At 44.9% G+C, this 8,444-nt stretch overlaps 1 pseudogene; it reads right to left on the bottom strand.

The window, feature by feature from the left end:
- Positions 1-4,923: 4,923 nt before the first annotated feature.
- On the bottom strand, positions 4,924-8,027 carry LOC136481653 (receptor-like protein EIX2; annotated as a pseudogene).
- Positions 8,028-8,444: the final 417 nt, after the last annotated feature.

Here is an 8,444-nt window from a genome sequence, read left to right as displayed (position 1 = left end):
AACCCCAAGTGCTAACCTAGTTTATCAAAGTGATTATGAGATAGGTAGCACTACTCCAAGTGATGAAGCAATGGCAAAGATCATGACGATGGTGATGGCATGGTGATGGTCAAATGCTTAAACTTGGAAAAGAAGAAAGAGAAAAACAAAAGGCTCAAGGCAAAGGTAAAATTATAGGAGCCATTTTGTTTCGGTGATCAAGACACTTAGCGAGTGTGATCACATTTAGGATAGATAGCCGTACTATTAAGAGGGGTAAAACTCGTATCGGAATGCGGTTATCAAAGTGCCACTAGATGCTCTAACTCATTGCATATGCATTTAGGATCTAGTGGAGTGCGAACACCCTTGATAAATGTTTGTAAAAATATGCTAACACATGTGCACAAGGTGATACACTTGGTGGTTGGCACATTTGAGCAAGGGTGAAGAAGGTAGAGTCGAAAAGGAGTTAGTCGCGCTGGTTACAGGCTGACCGGACGCGTCCGGTATGGTGACCGGACACGTCCGATATTTGGTGGCGAACTCAGCGACCGGACGTGTCCGGTCACCATACCGGACGTGTATGACTCAGCAAACGCAGTGCTTGGCAGATCAGTTGATCAGACGCTGGTAGCATCCAGTCCGGTGTGACCGGACACGTCCGGTCGTCCATGGGTGCTTACTGTACTCGACCGGACGCTGAGGCTCAGCGTCCGGTCAGTTTTTAACTGACGCGTCCGATCGGCCCTGGAGGCTTACTGGACTTGACCGAACGCAGCGGCTGAGTGTCCGGTCATTCGTGTATGAGCATCCGGTCGTCGACAAAATGAGCAGCAACGGCTAGGCTAGTTTGAACAGGACACGTGGCAGTCTGGGGCTACCGAACACGTCCGATAGGCTGACCGGACGCGTCCGTTATTCACGACCGGAGCGTCCGGTGCTGTTTCCGGTGCATTGTGACCGGAGTGTCCGGTCGACGCGCAATCAGCCCGTTTTTTTAGCCAATGGCTCTATTTGATGGGGGCTTCTATTTAAAGCCCCATGGCCGGCTCGAGCTATCTCTCTTGCACATTTTCATTGACATAGCAACCTTGTGAGCTTAACCAAACACCTCCCACTCATCTCCATCATTGATTCATCATCATTGTGAGATTGGGAGAGAATCCAAGTGCATTGCTTGAGTGATTGCATCTAGAGGCACTTGGTATTCGTGTTGCGCTACGGATTTTGCTTGTTACTCTTGGTGGTTGCCACCACCTAGATGGCTTGGTGCAGTGGTGGAGGATCGGCACGAGTTGGTGATTGTTCGTGGCCATCTCCAGTGATTGTGAGGGGACTTGTACCTTCCTCGGCGAAGCGCCGAAAGGTAACTCTAGTAAATTGCTCATGTTATTGAGTTACCTCACTTGTGGGTAGGTTCTTGCGGTGTCCTATTGTGTGGACGAGGTTTGTGAAACACCTCTTAGCCGTCGAACCACCAAGTGTTGGTCGACACAACGGGGACGTAGCGTGTTGGCAAGCACGTGAACCTCGGGAGAAAATCGGTTGTCTCTTGCCATTTGGTATTCTCTCGGTGATTGGTTTATATTCATCTTGTGATTGATTCATCCCTCTACACGACGGTATAATCACCCTACTCACACTCTTACATTCTTGCAAACTAGTTGTAGCAAGCTCTTTAGTGTAATTAGAATTGAGAGCTTGCTTTGGTATTTAAGTTCATCTAGTGAAGCTCTTTAGTGTAGCAAGATTGAGAGCTCTTAGTGAGTAGTATCATAGCAAGTTGTGTGTGTAGTAATCATTGCAACTAGAATTATTGGATAGGTGGCTTGCAACCCTTGTAGAGCTAGAGCAAGTTTGCATTTAGCTATTTGTTATACTAATCAAATTGTTCTAGTTGATTTGTAGATTTTTTAATAGGCTATTCACCCCCCTCTAGCCATATTAGGACCTTTCAGTGACTGGTGAGAGATAGCGGATAAAGAGCGAGTAGTACGCATATTACTTACAGTGGGGTTTGAGCAGAGAGTTTGCTCGGAAAGAAGCGCAGATGCCATGCCGTTGAAGTCGCGTGTCCCGGAGTCGATGGAGGACGTCCCTCCGATGGGTGCCGGGTCGTGAGCCTCCTTGCGGAGGTGGAGTACGCCAAGCCGGTCGGCGACGAAGTCCAGGCTCCCGAAGTGGAAGGCCTAGGCTAGCTCGAAGACGAGTGAAACCCGCATCCCGACGGGCGAGGGTGCGGGGAACTCCAGCGAGTCGAAACAAATCGTATCGTCCGAGCCTGCCAAGGCGGGGGTGGCGGAAAAATAAGTCATCCGATGACCAAAAGAGTGTTGAACGTACATCGTCTTCCCCACGGACGGCGCCAACTGTCGGTGCAGAAAGTGATCAACTAGTAAATATTTGTAGTTTTGCTGTATGTTGTGATCGAAGATGGCCTAGCACTCAATGACACAGGATTTATACTGGTTCAGGCAACGTGCCCTACGTCCAGTCGGGGTCGGTCGGCGACTTTATTCCTGAGCCTAGGTGCTCGAAGTCTGTAGTGGGGTTACAAACGAGAAGGAGAAAGGAGGGGGTATACAAGAGGTTCGGAAGGCTCCGACCTGAAGGGTTGCGGTCGGAACTCGGAGGTGCTGCGGTTGTAAGGCGTTGGTGTCGATCTAGTGAGTCTGAGCTTGAAGAAGTCGATCTCCCCTAGTTGGAGGGAGCGCATCCCCTTTTATAGATGAAGGGGGTGGCTCTTTACAGGTGAGAGAGAGAGAGAGTACAGATATTTCTAAGCCTTGCTGCCTACGGTGATGAAAACTGGATAATGGTTGAAGCCTCCCAATACTGTCGATGTCGCTGTAGGATGTCAGATGTGCACGGGGGGTCGAGATATCTTCTTCAGGAAGGATGGACGCCGGTACCTGCAAATACTTCTGGATGCCTGGCGGCATGTGAGGAGCCGCGCTATGTTCACTCGGTATGGCAGATCCTGGAGCCCATACTGCAATCGATGTCCAGAGACACGTGGGGGGCTTACCGTATGGGAGTTTCTAGCGGCCCCTACAATACTTTGTGTCAGGGTGGCTGTAGAGCATTGTTTCACGCAGGGTATGGTCCCTGGTATAGTGGTTTTGACCTGTGAGCCATGCCTTGCCTTTCTCCGCACGTCATCTGGTTCCTTCTGAACGGGAAGCCCCCGGTCGGATGGCTCCAGTCGGCCCTTAGTGCGCCGGTCGGAGAAGAGCGGTGAGCAGGCTTCCTGCGAGCCCTGGTCGCGGGGTCGGAGTCGCGGGGTCGGAGTAGGAAGCAGCGTTTTGGGCCAAGCCTTCCGTTTGGAGAGACTGCTTGGAGACGGCTGGTGCCTGAAGCGAGTGCTCTGGTCGGAGAGGTGGGCCGAAGAAGCTGACGAGCGGGCGCCTGTTCTTATGGGTAGACCTTCCGATCGACGACCGGACTGCCCTTCCGGCCTGTTGTGTTTTAGTTTTTTGGGCCGTCCCATGAAATATATGTTTGTTTTCTTGGGCCGAGTCCGGGCGTGGAAGCCGGTCCTCGAGGGACCCCGGGTTTATGAACCCGACAATTGTATACTACGTGAATATCATAGCATCTTATATAGTACTGAGATTTTAAAAATAAGCATGAACAATAAAATAATTAATTAGAGTAAAAGAGAAAATAAAAAACTTATAGAGAACAGAAAGACAAAAGGGAAAAAGAAAAAAATAAAAAAGAGTAAAAATATAAAAACAAAAAATAAAATAAAATAAACAAATTAATCAATTACAGCAAAAATAAAAAATAAATAAAATAAAGGTAAAAAGTAAAAAAATAATAACAATTCACATAAAATAAAAATAAAAGATAAATTGATGCATGGAGAATACAAAGGATAGGAAAAAAAAGAAAGAAAATAACAAGAAAAAGAAAAAAGGATAAGAAAAAGAAAAAAAGAAAGAAAGATTAAAACTGAAAAACATGAATCAAAAGAAAAAACATAATTAGAAAATAAACAAGAAATAAACAAAAATAGAAAAATAGAAAAAATAAAAAAGTGAAAGTAAAACCAAAGGAACAAAAAAGAAAAAAGAAAGAAAGGAAACACGTACTGCCTACTTGCTCGCACCTGAGAATCCTGCATCCAGCCAGTTTGCGTGCAGTCATCTTGCGTCCAGCAGAATCATTCGATCTGGGCCGCATGCTAATGGGCCGTCTCATTCGAGCGAGCGGCGGAAGCGCGGACGAAGCGGGATCGGCGCAGGAATCCTCTGCGCGGGAAACCATCGGCGCGCGGTTCCAGTCCGAATGGGCCCGACCACCCTTTTGACAGATGGGCCACAATAAGGAACACGCACACGCATCATGTGTCAACTGATGGGGGGAGACGGAGACGGAGGCAGAGGGGCCACAGTAAGGAACACGCACAGGCCAGCCCAGCTACACAGTGGTGCGGAATGGGCCTAACTACAGGCTGGTAACACCTGAGAGCGCTGCATCGCTCGGAACGGAAGAGTAGGGAGAGAGTAGGGAGAGAGACCTGGAGTTGGTGAAATCGAACGAAAGATTAAATTTAAGATGGTACATCCTGATAACCTAGTACATTTTGATAAATCTTCAAGGATGATAAAAAAATCTGTGCAAAATATGGCAAGGTGGCAGCAGGATACAACATTCTAAACTTTGGAGCAAAACTCAGGCAACCACAATGCAAAATTTCTAAAGAATCTTGCATCATGTCGGATGTCTGTTCACGGTTTTCTTGAATTTTTGGATGTTACAATGTCCTACGGCAAATGCCACTAAACTGAAATGCATTTAAGCAAAGACACAGCTTTAGAGTGCTGCATGAGTAAAATACAGTTGTAGCTCAATCTTAACTGAGAACTTAGAAAGTGGAAGTTCGTGCTTATGAAAAAAATAATTAATATTTTGACTCAACAAACACTGCACTTGGATATATATAGAGGGACTCATCACTGATTGATACATTGGTGCCGCAGTACAAACAACAAGTAATACATATAGAGGGAACTATCATGGCATCATCCGCTGGTGCTTCAAACACACACTGCAAGTACATAGATCTTTAATTTTATACACGCCGCCACTAGTTAAAAAGCATTGAGAACTATTGCCTTCTCACCAAGGAGTTCCAAGTGACAATCATATGCACACACACCTTGTGGCACAAGTAATCAATGAAGAGGAAATAGGAGTACCTTAGTCCCTTATGCAGCAACATAATGCAGAAGACCACCCAGAGACCAACGATGAAGCCGAAAATCATGCTCAGTTTGATGGAGTTCATCAACCCATCGTCCTGATGCTGCTTAGGCTCAGCTGGAGAATTATTTGTTACATTTCCAGGGCAACCATTTGGGAGTGGAGGCCCACATAAGCCAATGTTTCCAACATACATTGATGCTGGGTCGTCAATTGCCAGTGTCTGAAGTTGATTCCCTGTTGGTATTCTTCCACTTAGATTATTATACGAGAGGTTGAGGCTGCTCAAAGATGTCAGAGCAGATATGCTTGAAGGGATCTGTCCAGATAGCTCATTGTGTGATAAGTCTAGGGACTCCAATGCCCCGATGCCACCAATATTACTGGGAATTCTCCCGCTCAAACGATTGTAAGAAAAATTCAAGCTTTTCAAAGCAACCAGAGCACTAATGCCTTGAGGAATCTCTCCGGTCAAATTGTTACATGATAAATCAATATTTACCATGTACATGATTCCTTGAGAAAATTCTAGTTGCTGCCTTTTTGTTAGCACTGATACGGTTATCATACCATTATAAGTACTCTCGTAGCCGCCCATTGCAAATGATTCAAGCTGATAAAGGGAATGACTATATCCATAAGTGTGAGCCATTGCACTCAAGTTCACTATGGACTCAGGTATTTGACCGGAAATGTTGTTACATGCAAGGTCCATATACTGAAGCCCTTGAATATTTGTAAGTTGAACAGGAATATTGCCAGAAAATTTATTGGACCGCAATCGTAAAAGTGCAAGGGATGGCAACTTATCTGCTAACCATGCTGGCAAATTTCCAGAGAATTGATTATATGCAAGATCAAGGAATACTAGTTCTTGGCACATTTGAAGAGCTGACGGGAAAGTTCCAGAAAAATTATTGCTATTTAAATTAAGTGCAGCCATATATCTGAATGGGCCAAAATCTCTGTTGCAAGTGGGCACCTCTCCTGATAACATATTTCCTGATAGGTCTAATATGTGCAAGTGTGGCAGTAGGCACAATGAAGATGGTACGCTTCCAGAAATTGAATTGTTGTGAAGAGCAAATATTTCTAAGCTCTGGTTTCCAAAAGCTGGTAATGTACCTGATAAATTGTTCCTGGAGAGGTCAAGATACTGTATGTTCCTAGGAAGACGTGGAACTGGACCAGTAATTCTGTTACTATTAAGATCAATCAGGTCTCCTGCTGGCATTATTTCATCAAGATTTGTTGGTAATGTACCACGTAGTCGATTTTTTGACATGTCCAAAAAGATAGCTGTTGAAAGTATTGCCCACAACCAATCAGGTATATTGTCATCTATAGTTGCATTCGAAATGTCAAGAACACTGATACTCCTTTGCCATCTAATCCATGATGGAAAGGCAGGTCCAAGCTGGAGGGACCTGAGACTGAGCACATCTAATTTAAATTTAGGAATCCAATTAGAGCGTACCACCAAGGAAAGAGAGTTATCAGACATTTGCAATACTTGTAAATTTGGCAATCGTTCCAAATGTTCTTGATATATTTCACCAACCAAGCGGTTAGAGCCAAGACTTAGTACAGTCAAATTGTGAAGCCCTCCTATCCACAATGGTAAAGTGCCTGTGATATAGTTTCTATACAAATTTAAGTAGTTCAGATTATTTAGAGGCTCTAACCAAGTAGGCAAATTCCCACCAATGTTGTTATAAGAAAAATCCAACCAGTATAGCTTGTCCCATGAACATTTTGGCAACCTCTCCATCAAATCACCTATAATACCCGTGACATTACTTGATGAGAGATCCAAAACCTTCAAGTTACACAGGTTCTTCAAATTTGGTGGTATCAAACCTGTAATATTGTTGCCACCTATGTGTACTTGCTCAAGTGATGTCATATTTCCCATCTCATAAGGAATTGGACCATGGAAGCCAGATGCGGATCGAGAGGTCAAGATAAGTCAATGTTGTTATATGCCAAAACCAATTGGGGAAAATTGCAGAATGAAAGGAGTTGAATTGAACGTCAAGCACTTGTAGCGTAGTTAGATTAGAATGTACGAGACTGCCAATTGTGTTTCTTAGATCGCTGCCTCCAAGATGAACAATTTCTAGTAAAGGAAGGCTGCTAACTGCATGAATCCAGTCTACTGCGCTGCTAAGATTGGTGAAGCTCATGTCAAGGTACTTCAGAGAGGAAAGACATGACAACCATGAAAGACTCTCCGAGTATGGAGAGCCCCAACAATCTGAATTAAGATCAAGATAGACGAGCTTGGATAGGTTACCAAGCTGTGGAGGTATTCTCCCCCCAAATACCGCACAGGAAAGGTTAAGATATTCAAGACTTTTAAGGGAGCCAATAAAGTTTGGGATGCTTGCGCTACTGAAGTTGTTGCAGCTCAAGTCTAAATGCTTCAGATGCTGTAATCCAACTAAAGAGGAGCTCATCTCACCTCCCAGTGCGTAGGCAGAATCTATAGAATATGTAGGGCCGCAGTCCCCGTGGAGGTCGAGATTGACAACATGACTGGTTGTGTTGCTGCAGTGGACACCCTTCCATTGGCAGCAATCATCTCCTCTCCATGATGAGAGTCGGCCCATAGGATCTGATAAGCTGGCTTTCAGTGAAATCAGTGCATCCCTCTCACTCGCGATGCAACTTGCATTCGATCTCTTAGCTTGAAGGGTGGAAGTGGATGGCATGTTGTGCAGGATCAGAAGCAGCCAGATTATGGCTGTTGCTTTGAGAAGCAGGAACCTGAGTGCAGCCATTTCCAGCGCCTACACACCTTTCGTTTCTTCTTCCTCTTCTATTGGGAATGTATGTGAATGTGTGCAGTACCGGCATAGCATTCACCGTTCAGTTCATCTTATTCGGTGGCATCGGTTTCTGCAGTCAATGTCTTGGTCGTTTTGGTTGAATGGTATCTCCACAATTTCTCGACCAGTCATCGTCATATGCCGCCAGATTGGAAAAACGGTGTCATGTATTTGCGTTTCATTAATGCTATGAAAAGACATGAGTACATGACACGAAATTTCTTATTTGCATAATACTAATATGATTCAATGCATGGGGACAAGCGTGTTGACAATTCCCTACCAGTCCACCATTTACCATCATACACATGGGGATTTATTAGGCTTTTCCGGATTTTATCACGAGCGCTCTTTTATCACTTGAACGTTTAGCTATTAATATTTATTGTGCAGGTAAAGAAGTTGTTATCTAAAGTTCAG

This window comes from Miscanthus floridulus, chromosome 9 (assembly GCF_019320115.1).
Source record: "Miscanthus floridulus cultivar M001 chromosome 9, ASM1932011v1, whole genome shotgun sequence".
Lineage (NCBI taxonomy): Eukaryota > Viridiplantae > Streptophyta > Magnoliopsida > Poales > Poaceae > Miscanthus > Miscanthus floridulus.
The sequence above is the reverse complement of the archived record's forward strand: the minus strand, read 5'-3'. Positions and strand labels throughout refer to the sequence as shown.